We start from the raw sequence: 11,904 nt of genomic DNA on the forward strand, positions 1-11,904 counted from the left end.
ATGGATGGTGTATGGAGGGGTGTGTATGTATAGTGTATGGTGGGGGGAGGGGGTGTATGGTGGGGGGAGGAGGGTGTACATAGTGTATGGTGGGGGGAGGGGTGTATGGTGGGGGGAGGAGGGTGTACATAGTGTATGGTGGGGGGAGGGGTGTATGTATAGTGTATGGTGGGGAGAGGGGTGTATGTATAGTGTATGGTGTATGGAGGGGTGTGTATGTATAGTGTATGGGGGGGGGGGGGTGTATGGTGGGGGGAGGAGTGTACATAGTGTTATGGTGGGGGGAGGGGTGTATGTATTAGTGTATGGTGGGGAGAGGGGTGTATTTATAGTGTAAGGTGGGGGGAGGGTGTATGTATAGTGTATGGTAGGGGGGGTTGTATGGTGGGGGGAGGGGGGTGTATGTATTAGTGTATGGTGGGGGGAGGGGTGTATGTATAGTGGGGGGAGGGGTGTATTTATTCTGTTATTTATAGTGAATGGTGTGGGGAGGGTGTATGTATGTGTATTTTTATATTAAATGTATGTTTAGTGTATGTGGGGGGGCGTATGTATAGTGTATGGTGGGGAGAGGGGTGTATGTTGTGGTGGGGAGGGGTGTATGTATAGTGTATGGTGGGGCGTATGTATATTTATGTATAGTGTTGGTGGGGGGGTGGAGAGGTGAGAGTACTTAGAAATCCTGACAATGAAAAAATAAATAGAAAATTACCTTACAAGCTGTGCTGCAGTCTCAGCGATCTTTTGCACACATTCCAGAGCAGCAGGGAATGGGGATGTTCTGCCCCACCTCCTTGTCCCTTCTGCAGCCATCCAGAGGATTCGAGGAGAGCGCCCATGGAGGCTCCGCCAGTTTCCCCCCCCCACACAGCCACACGTTTCCCCCACCACACAGCGCACGTTTCTCCCCCCCACCACCACCACACGGCGCACGTTCCCCCCCCACCACCACACGGCGCACGTTTCCCCCCCACCACCACCACGCGGCGCACGTTTCCCCCCCCCACCACCACCACGCGGCGCACGTTTCCCCCCCACCACCACCACGCGGCGCACGTTCCCCCCCCACCACGCGGCGCACGTTTCCCCCCCCACGGCGCACGTTTCCCCCCCACCACCACCACCACACGGCGCACGTTTCCCCCCCACCACCACACGGCGCACATTTCCCCCCCACACCACCACCACACGGCGCACGTTCCCCCCACCACCACCACACGGCGCACGTTTCCCCCCACCACCACCACACGGCGCACGTTTCCCCCCCACCACCACCACACGGCGCACGTTTCCCCCCCACCACCACCACACGGCGCACGTTTCCCCCCCACCACCACCACACGGCGCACGTTTCCCCCCCACCACCACCACACGGCGCACGTTTCCCCCCCACCACCACCACACGGCGCACGTTTCCCCCCCCACCACCACCACACGGCGCACGTTTCCCCCCCCACCACCACCACACGGCGCACGTTTCCCCCCCACCACCACCACACGGCGCACGTTTCCCCCCCACCACCACCACAACGGCGCACGTTTCCCCCCCACCACCACCACACAGCGCACGTTTCCCCCCCCACCACCACACAGCGCACGTTTCCCCTCCTCACCACCACACAGCGCACGTTTCCCCCCCCCACCACCACACAGCGCACGTTTCCCCTCCTCACCACCACCACACAGCGCACGTTTCCCCCCCACCACCACCACACAGCGCACGTTTCCCCCCCACCACCACCACACAGCGCACGTTTCCCCCCACCACCACCACACAGCGCACGTTTCCCCCCCACCACCACCACACAGCGCACGTTTCCCCCCCACCACCACACAGCGCACGTTTCCCCTCCTCACCACCACACAGCGCACGTTTCCCCTCCTCACCACCACACAGCGCACGTTTCCCCTCCTCACCACCACACAGCGCACGTTCCCCCCTCACCACCACACAGCGCACGTTCCCCCCACCACCACCACACAGCGCACGTTCCCCCCCCCCCCCCACACACACAGCGCACGTTCCCCCCCCCCACACACACAGCGCACGTTCCCCCCCCCCCCACACACACACAGCGCACGTTCCCCCCCCCCCCACACACAGCGCACGTTCCCCCCCCCACAGCGCACGTTCCCCCCCCCCACACACAGCGCACGTTCCCCCCCCCCCCACACACAGCGCACGTTCCCCCCCCCCACACACAGCGCACGTTCCCCCCCCCCACACACAGCGCACGTTCCCCCCCCACACAGCGCAAGTCCCCCCCCCACACAGCGCACGTTACCCCCCCCCCCCCACCACACAGCACATGTTCCACCGCACAGCACTTAACCCCCCCCCCCCCACCACCACCACACCACCACCACACGTTCCTCCCCACCGCACAGCGCCCATGTCACCGCACAGCGCCCATGTTCTTACCGCTGAGCAGTAGCTTGCTTATTTCTTTATCTTCCAGACAGGCGGTAGCAGCAGCGGCGGCGGTAGTAGCAGCAGCGGCGGCGGCGGTAGTAGCAGCAGCGGCGGCGGCGGTAGTAGCAGTGGCGGCGGCGGCGGTAGTAGCAGCGGCGGCGGCGGCGGCGGTAGCAGCGGCGGCGGCGGCGGCGGTAGCAGCGGCGGTGGCGGCGGCGGTAGCAGCGGCGGCGGCGGTAGCAGCAGCGGCGACGAGAACGACGCTGCTGCCATAGATGGATTAACATTGGCAACAAAGGCCACCTTGCCCTTAGTTAAAATGGCGCCGGCCGGCCGCCTTGTATCGCGTCATTTCCTGTTTGGAAATAACGCGATACTACGGCCCAGCAGCCCCTATTGCCTTCTGGGATTGATAAAAACATTTCCCAGGAGGCATAGCAGACGGGGGAAGACGCGCTCAGGCCGCGGCCGGAAACAGGAAGCTGAAACAACTAATAACTATAAAACCGTGAGTTTAAAAAAAAAAAAAAAAATATATGCCAAATTTGTTTAAGGGGCCAGAGAAGAAGGGGATGCAGAGGACTTAAAAAAGAGGGTGGAGCTCCGCTTTAAGAATTCCCTTCACTGGAGCTAAGGGGCCAAGCCCAACCCCTGAAAAACAATTCCACATCATAATCCCCCCTCCACCAAATGATTTGGAGGGGTGGCCCAATACTTTTGGCAATATAGTGTAAAGGACAGTGCTTGGAATGGGGACCCTTGTTTTTTGGATGAACCTCTCTCCCCCAATACAGAAGGGAATGCAGGCTGATACTAGCATAGCAGGGAGACTGCATGCCCATTGATTCATTGCTTTTGGCATACCAGCCTCCATTCCTGGGCTAGTTAGTTCCCAGAGGAGGGACAGGATTTACTCACTTCCCCCAAGTATATTGTCTCTCAGCTGTCAGAAGAATTCTGGTCAAATTTGTCTTACCTTTAAAGAAAGTGACATTTAGGCATCCTAGTGCTGAAACTTTGTCTAAGCATAGTTTCAGCACCATGGAGAGCTTCTGTGGGCCAATTCGCCTCCAGGTTAAAGCGTATACTAACCCCAAAAGAGAAACGTAATATGTGGAAGCCTACAGTCATTTGAATAAAATAACAAAGTGGTGCATATAATGTCTGTGACCACTGTGAATGGCTGTCACAGCGGTCACATGATCGGAAAGCTCACGATTGCAAGTATGCATTGGGAGTTTTCGAGATCCCCGCTGGTGACTGTGCTGGCAGCGTGCAGGGGATGCACTCTCAGCACAGCAGTGTGTTTACATTGGGCTGCATACAGTGCCTTGAAAAAGTATTTATGCCCCTTGAAATTTTCCAAATTTTATCATGTTACAACCAAAAACGTAAATGTATTTTATTGGGATTTTATGTGATACAGCAACATAAAGTGGCATATAAATGTGAAGTGGAAGGAAAATGATAAATGGTTTTAAAATTGTTTACAAATAAATACAGTGAAACCTTGGTTTTAGAGTAAGGGTCCTTTCACACGGGGCCGATCAGTTCTGATCCGCCCCGCGGATATCCGTTTGCTCAGCGGGGATCACTCCGTCGATCCCCGCTGAGCAGGGAGATGACAGGTCTGTCTCTGCACACTGCGCAGGGACAGACCTGTCACAGCGCCGCTCTCCCCTATGGGAGATCGGATGACGACGGTCCGCAGTGCCCGTCGTCACCCGATCCGATCCGCAGACGGATGGAAAAATAGCTTTTTCCTCCGTTACACTTTTTCGGATCGGAGCGGGTCGGATGTCAGCGGACATGTCACCGCTGACATCCGACGCTCCATAGAGCTCTATGGAGCACCCGTTCAGGTCCGCCTGAAAAACTGACAGGCGGGCCTGAACGGGAAGTCAGTGTGAAAGGGGCCTAACTTGGTTTGAGAGCGTTTTGCAAGACATAAAAAGAGAGTATAAAAGAGGAGAGGCATCTCTAAGTGTAGCAATATGGTTACATTTAATGAAGGTACAACATTTAGCAACTCACATGGTTGATGATTAAAACAGACACATCTAAGCCCTTGTACACACGGTCAGACATTCCGACAACCAAATCCGTCGGATTTTGTCTGACGGATTTTGCCCGAAACTGGTGTTGCATACACATGGTCGGACAAAGTTGTCAGAAAATCCAATCGTTCAGAACGTGATGACGGTATTTCATTATGACGGGACTACGTTCAGGCAAGTAGCCAATATCTTTGGTCTCGTAATTTGATCTGAGCATGCGTGGCACTTTGTCCGATCGGAATTCTCTACAAACGATCGGACAAAGTCCGATCGGATCATGTTGTCGGAAAATTTTATAGCCCAGCTCTAAAACTTTGTCATTTGGATATTCCGACGGAAACAGTCCAATGGAGCCCACACACGGTCGGATTATCTGACAAGACGGTCCGATCGGACATTTCCGTCGGAATGCCTGACCGGATGTACAAGGGCTAAGTATGCAGGCATCCAGGGTGAAGCTGTCTACATCTCCACACCACCATTGACGTCATCCCTTCCATGCTGAGCTCCATGAGTGCTTCAAGCCTCACTTTCAGATCATTCTACTGCAGGGTAGTCTTCCCGGTCACAATTGTAGATTGACAGTGACGAGAGACGGTGGTCCGGAGGATTTGGACAGCTTTAATCAACCACGTGAGGTGCTAAATGTTGGACCTTCATTAAATATTACCATATCTCTACACTTAGAGGTGCCTCTCTTCTCTTTTATACTCTGTAGCTCCTGCTGGATTTTGCTCCTAATCCCCTTGTGGAGGCTGCCATTTGTGAATGGACATTTTATGGTTACACAACCTATCACTTTGCTATAATCTATTTATGTGATTTATAAACTGAAAGACCTATGAATAAATGGTTGTGGAACGGAAAAAAGTATGTTCCCTGAATTAATTATGCTCGCAATCCAAGGTTTTACTGTATCTGAAAAGTGTGGATTTGTATTCAGCCCCCTTTACTTTCATACCCCTAACTAAAATCTAGCGGCACCAATTGCCTTCAGAAGTCACCTAATTAGTAAATAGAGTCCACCTGTGTATAATTTATTCTCAGTGTAAATACAGCTGTTCTGCAAAGCCCTTGTAGGTTTGTTACAGAACCTTAGTAAACAAACAGCATCATGAAGGCCAAGGAACAAACCAGAAAGGTCAGGGATGAAGTTGTGGAGAAGTTTAAAGCAGGGTTAGGTTATAGGTTGTCGGAAAATTTTTATATCCAGCTCTCAAACTTTGTTGGTCGGACATTCCGACTGAAAAAGTCAGATGAAGCCCACACACAGACGGAATGTCCGACCATGTGTACAAGGGCTTAGAAGGAAACCTATTAGAGTCTGAAAAAGACTTGAGACTAAGTTGGAGGTTCACCTACCAGCAGGACAACGAACCTAAACATACAGCCAGAGCTGTATATGTATGTATATATATATATATATATATATATATATATATATATATATATCTTCTTGGTGTTAAAGCCCACCTGCCGGGAGACCGCATATATGCCCCACATCAGCGGGAAGAGGTTGAAGTCCATTTGCTTTGCTGCAGCACATATGCATTATATGGGTGACAAGAGGTTAAAATCTACCACCCATAAAATGATACCACACAAATATTTATAAATTTACAAAGAAATGTATTAATGCATAAATAGACATGCAAGGACATTCATGGGAAAAAAAGACTTCCAGGTACAAATCATATATACATTTTGATCATTTGACCACTTTTGCATTACGTTACATATTAACACACTGTCAGTATTCCATAAAAAAAGAAAAAAAAGGAAAAAAAAAAAAAGAGCATTGCGTTTCAGAAATACAATTCTTCACGACCATGTGAAAAGGATTAATGATATTCAATAATCTTTACAGAAATGATTCAGTGATCTTTACTTCAATTTAATGCTAATTACAACAATAGGCAACAAATCACTAATTTGTCCACCACAAAACAGACAATGACAAAGAACTATAGTGCCTTGAAAAAGTATTCATAACCCTTTAAATTTTCCACATTTTGCCATGTTACAACCAAAAGGTAAATGTATTTTATTGGGATTTTATTTGGTAGACCAACACAAAGTAACACATAATTATGAAGTGGAAGGAAAATGATCAATGGTTTTCAATCTTTTTTTTACAAATAAATGTCTGAAAAGTGTGGTGTACATTTGTATTCAGCCCCCTTTACTCGGATACCCCTAACTAAAATCTAGTGGAACCAATTGCCTTCAGAAGCCACCTAATAAGGACAACTATTAGTTGTGCACTCCAGAAATCTGGCCTTTATGGAAGAGTGTCAAGAAAAAAGCCATTGTTGAAAGAAAGCCATAAGAAGTCCCATTTGCAGTTAGGGAGAAGCTATGTGGGGGATGTAGCAAACATGTGGAAGAAGGCGCTCTGGTCAGATGAGACCAACTTTTTGCCTAAAAACTCTATGTGTGGCAGAAAACACTGCACAGCACCCTGAACATACTATCCCCTCCGTGAAATATATTGGTGGCAGCATCATGTTCTGGGGATGCTTTTCTTCAGCAGAGACAGGGAAGCTGGTCAGAGCTGATGGGAAGATGGATGGAGACAAATACAAGGCAATCTTATGCCCCGTACACACGAGAGGACTTAATTCCGAAGGAGTTCCCAACGGAGTTCCCAACGGAGTTCCGCCGGAGTTCCGCCGGAGTTCCGACAGAGTTCCGACGCAACGGACTTGCCTACACACGATCACACTAAAGTCCGCCCGTCTGGTCCGCTGTGACGTACACCAGGTCCGACGAGACTATAAAACGGAAGTTCAATACCAAGTGCGCCACCCTTTGGGCTCCTTCTGCTAATTTCGTGTTTATCTCGTGTTAGTATAAGTTTGGTGAGAGACGATTCGCGTTTTTCAGACTCGTATTTTTCAGAACGTTTTTCACTGCTTTTCAGTTTGTGCTTGTGAGGTTTGTATCTGTTTTTTAGTGCGTGTAGTCAGTTCGTCTCTGTATTTTGCAGTGCGATCTAACTGCGCTCGCTGACTTTCAGGTCGCTCTTCACAGGCCTTGCTGTTCTTCAGTGACGTCTGTTAAGTTCGCTCTGACAATCCGACCGTTTTGAAGCCATGTTGCGTGTACGTACTCGTCGTCGAGTTCGTGCTTTGCTTGCGCTTGGTGTTGTAGTTCATTCTGCAACCCAAGAACAGTCCTTGGACGGGGTGTTGAGGAGTTCATGGACGAAGAATTGGTTGCTCCAGCGTGACCAGTTCTCGCACATGCCTTTGCTTCGTGAGATCCGGGAGAATAATCCTGATGATTTCAGGAATTATCTCCGGATGACGGACCCCGTTTTTCACCGTCTGCTGGCTTTGCTGACCCCTTATATCAGCAGGCAGGATACCTGCATGCGGCAAGCCATCACTCCGGAGCAGAGGCTCGTCGCCACGTTGCGCTACTTGGCGACAGGGAGAAGCCTTCAGGACTTGAAGTTCTCGACAGGCATCTCCCCCCAGGCTCTGGGGATCATTATCCCAGAGACCTGTTCTGCCATTATACAGGTCCTGCAGGAGGACTATATTAAGGTAAGATTTAGCATTTAACATCACATTTTATTGTCTTTAATGTTTGCTAATGCCTTGTATTTCTTTCCTCAATCTCTAATTACCATGATTGCAATATGCTGTGAATGTCCCCTTTGTCCTCATGCATGCTGCAATCTTTTAATGCTCCTTTTTTCTTTTTCATGCATATTTGCCTTCATTAAACCTCACCAACATGCTATGGTAGGCCCATATCCACCTAGTCTAGTCACTTAAAATGTCTTTTGTCAGCTCCATTCTATTGCTTTATCCTAAAACCAAACATTTTAAAGCTTATTCCAAATGGTCTGTGTCCCCTTAACTGAATCCCCCCCCCCCCCCCCCCCTTAATAGTATCCCAAATGGTCTGTGTGTCCTTTAACTGGATCCCCCCCACACACACTTAATATAATTCCAACGAGTCTGTGTGTCCTTAAATTAATGTTGAATTATATATTGTATTTTTAACACACTTCAACCCTGGAATGATTTTCCCCCCCTTCCTGACCTTCATCACTTTTTTGGGTGATTTGGCAGTGCGTTGTTTGAATTGACAATTGTGCGTCCTTGTAACATGGCTCCTCCTAGTAAATTATCTTCATTTTATTAGCACAAAGCGATTTTGTATTTGGTTGTCTTTGATCACCTCTGCTTTTTTAGTTTTGGTGATTAACCACCAACAAACCCAAAATGCATTTTTCTAAATATGCTTTTTTTTCTCTCTTTTCGCTCTAAAGAAAGATAGTCACAAAAATATATCACCATGATTTTTTGGGACCTCATTTGATGCTGATACGTAGTCTTTTAGTAAACAAAAATGTGTTAAAATTAATCACAATTTAAGCGTTTCTTGATTGTTTTTTTTTAAAGTTCTATCGTTTAGTAAATATGGTCTATTTTGCTGGCATTTTTAAAATCTTGCCATTTTTGAAACTAGTAATGGCGTTGCTAACCGTTTTTTTTTTTTTTTTTTTTTTTTTTTCTGGTGACTGCCACATTATGGCGGACACATTGGCCAATTTCCATACATTTTTGTGACCATTGTCATTAATACAGTGATCAATGCTGTCCAAAATTGTCTTGATTACTGTAAAAATGTCACATGCAGTGAAGGTGTTTTATTAAGCACAAGGGGGCCAAGGAATGGTTTAAAGTGTGTTCTGGGTGAGTGTTTTTCTTAACTGTCTGGGGGATGGGCTAGCAGTGACATGACCCTGATCACTGCTCCCAATGACAGGGAGCAGACGATCGGTGTCATGTGACTAGGCAGAAGCGTGAAAGAAAGTTTGTGTTGTAATGTACAATGTTTAATGTGCCAAAGTACTTATTTTGTTTTTTTTTCTGCTTTTTGCCTCCCCAGTTTCCTTCATCGCCACAGGAATGGCAGACTGTGGCATCCCATTTTGCCACCCGGTGGGACTTTCCTAACTGCGGTGGTGCCATAGATGGGAAGCACGTCCACATTGTGCCACCACCCCATTCGGGGTCATACTTTTTTAATTACAAGGGGTTTCACAGTATTGTGTTAATGGCGGTGGTGTCGGCACAGTATGAATTTCTCTATGTGGACGTGGGGAAGAATGGCCGCATGTCGGATGGAGGAGTCTTCGCCGAGACGGAGTTCTACCGCCGTCTACAGACAGGTGGCCTGGGCTTGCCACCTGATTCGGAGAATGTGGAGGAACTACCCTTTGTATTCATTGCGGATGAGGCTTTTGCTCTGGACAACCACATAATGCGGCCATTCCCCCAAAGAGCCCTCACCCCGGAGAGGAGGGTTTACAACTACCGGCTGGCCAGAGCGAGAAGAGTGGTGGAAAATGCTTTTGGCATAATGGCCAGCCGGTTCCGTGTATTTCTGACGGATCTCAACCTAGCGGAATACAAACTGAACCATGTCATCCTTACGTGCTGCATTTTGCACAACTTTTTGCACAAATATTCCACTACATATTTCTCAGGAATAATGCCGGAGGCTGGAGTTGGGCCAGAATCCATGACAGGCCTGGATACTGGCCGTACTGGCTTGGCCCCCCAAAGTGCACGGGAAGTGCGTGAGAGATATGTCACTTATTTTAATGGTAGGGGGGCCATTGCAATGCCACCCAATATTTAATTTTAAAAAAGAGGAAAATAATAAAATAACCTCAAATCTGAAATGTGTTTTCTTGCTTGCTTTTGGTTTGTGCTGTCTCCTATGTTATCCTAGTGTACTTGTAGTGCCAAGTGTATTTTCATTAAATTCAATAAGGCCCATTGTCACTGGATACACAAAATCCCTTTTCCCAAACTGGTATTATAAGCATTGAAAGAATACGCCACACATTCTTGATTATTCAAAATTTTAATTTGGCCACATTCACATGTGCCATTGAATATTTAGTGATCTAAAATTTTTTGGGGGTTTATTTAACTTTCTTTGCCAAACATTTTTTTGTTTACTTTTTTTTCAATTTTTTATAAACTTTTTTTTTTTTTTTTGTGGTTTTTATTTTTCTAGAAAAAATATAAAAAATGTATAAAACAACAATCAGCCACAATCGTAAAAATTGGTGAAGTAAAACAATCTTTGAACTAAAACAAGGGAAATGAAGAACATGATCGATATTATGGAGAAACGGATTATATTCTCCCCAAAATATCGATCATGTTCTTCATTTCCAGCTGCATATTGTCAATCTGAGTCTTCATGAGATCCAGGCTAGTTCGCATGTCATCTAGTTCCCCATTCCAGCCCATTATCTGGCCAATCAGCCTTTGTGCGCTGTCACTGGAAAATGGGGCCCTTTCCACAAACAGAACATCACCTACAATAGATGGGAAAAATTGGGTCAAAAATTAGGCAGTCATACATGGATTTCAACAAGCTGGGGTGTCAGACACTCACCTGGTGGGGTGCCCAGCTCCCCTACTTCCTCCACCTCTCCTTCCTCAACCTCTCCTTCCTCGACATCCTCGGGGGGGGCACTGGTGCTTGGAAATGTGTCGCTTTCCACAACCACAACATCACCTAAAATAGATGTAAAAACATGTGTTTGGAAATATGCAGGTATACATCGATTACCTGAAGCTGTGGTGTCAGACACTCACCTGGTGGGGTGCCCATCTCCTCTCCTTCTTCCACCTCTCCTTCCTCCACATGCACATCCACGGGGGGGATGGGGCTAACCTCACATTCCTGCTGGCAAGGATGGCGGTCCCTGGGATCCTGCTTTGTGAGGCTTTTCTCCCCTATGAGAAATTAACAAACCAAAAGGTATACTTTAGCACACAGATATTTAAGGCCAGAACTAGGAAGATGAAACCTTGATTAGAAGTGTTGTACAATTGTCGGTTTATGAAGAGATGCAAAATGTGAAGACATGAGAAATCAATTCACTTTGCCAAAAAAGCTAATAAGTAGGTTTTTGTGCCAAGGTTCACACATGCCCAACCCCCCCCCCCCCCCCAAGTATACCAGGGAACCCCGTGTGGCGTGTGGTTTACCCTAATAAATGTTCTCTGGTGTCCCACACCTTTGCTCATGAGTGCAGATGTGTTTTTACCCAGCTGCCAAGTGTCCTCTCCTTCAATTACACTGAATGTTCTTTTCTAGTCATTGTATTTTGAAACACATCTAAACCACAATGTCCTAATCATTTGTTGTGTCCTAAAAATTACACACCCAAAAAATGCTGTTCAAACCCTGTATCATAAACGAGGTTTGCCACGAACAATTTACGAGGGTTTGTTAAAACGATACGATTCTTTTACTGTATACAACATGAAAGCAGCAATTTTTTACATTGTACAAAGGTAAAGCATATGGATCTGTATGCAATAATCATAAAATAGGAACACACGACAAGTACTTACTTTTTTTCAGAACTTTCTTGATCCTTCTGTA

This window comes from Lithobates pipiens, unplaced genomic scaffold (genome assembly GCF_037356315.1).
Source record: "Lithobates pipiens isolate NorthernLeopardFrog02 unplaced genomic scaffold, aLitPip1_a1.2 Scaffold_19, whole genome shotgun sequence".
Classification (NCBI taxonomy): Eukaryota; Metazoa; Chordata; class Amphibia; order Anura; family Ranidae; genus Lithobates; species Lithobates pipiens.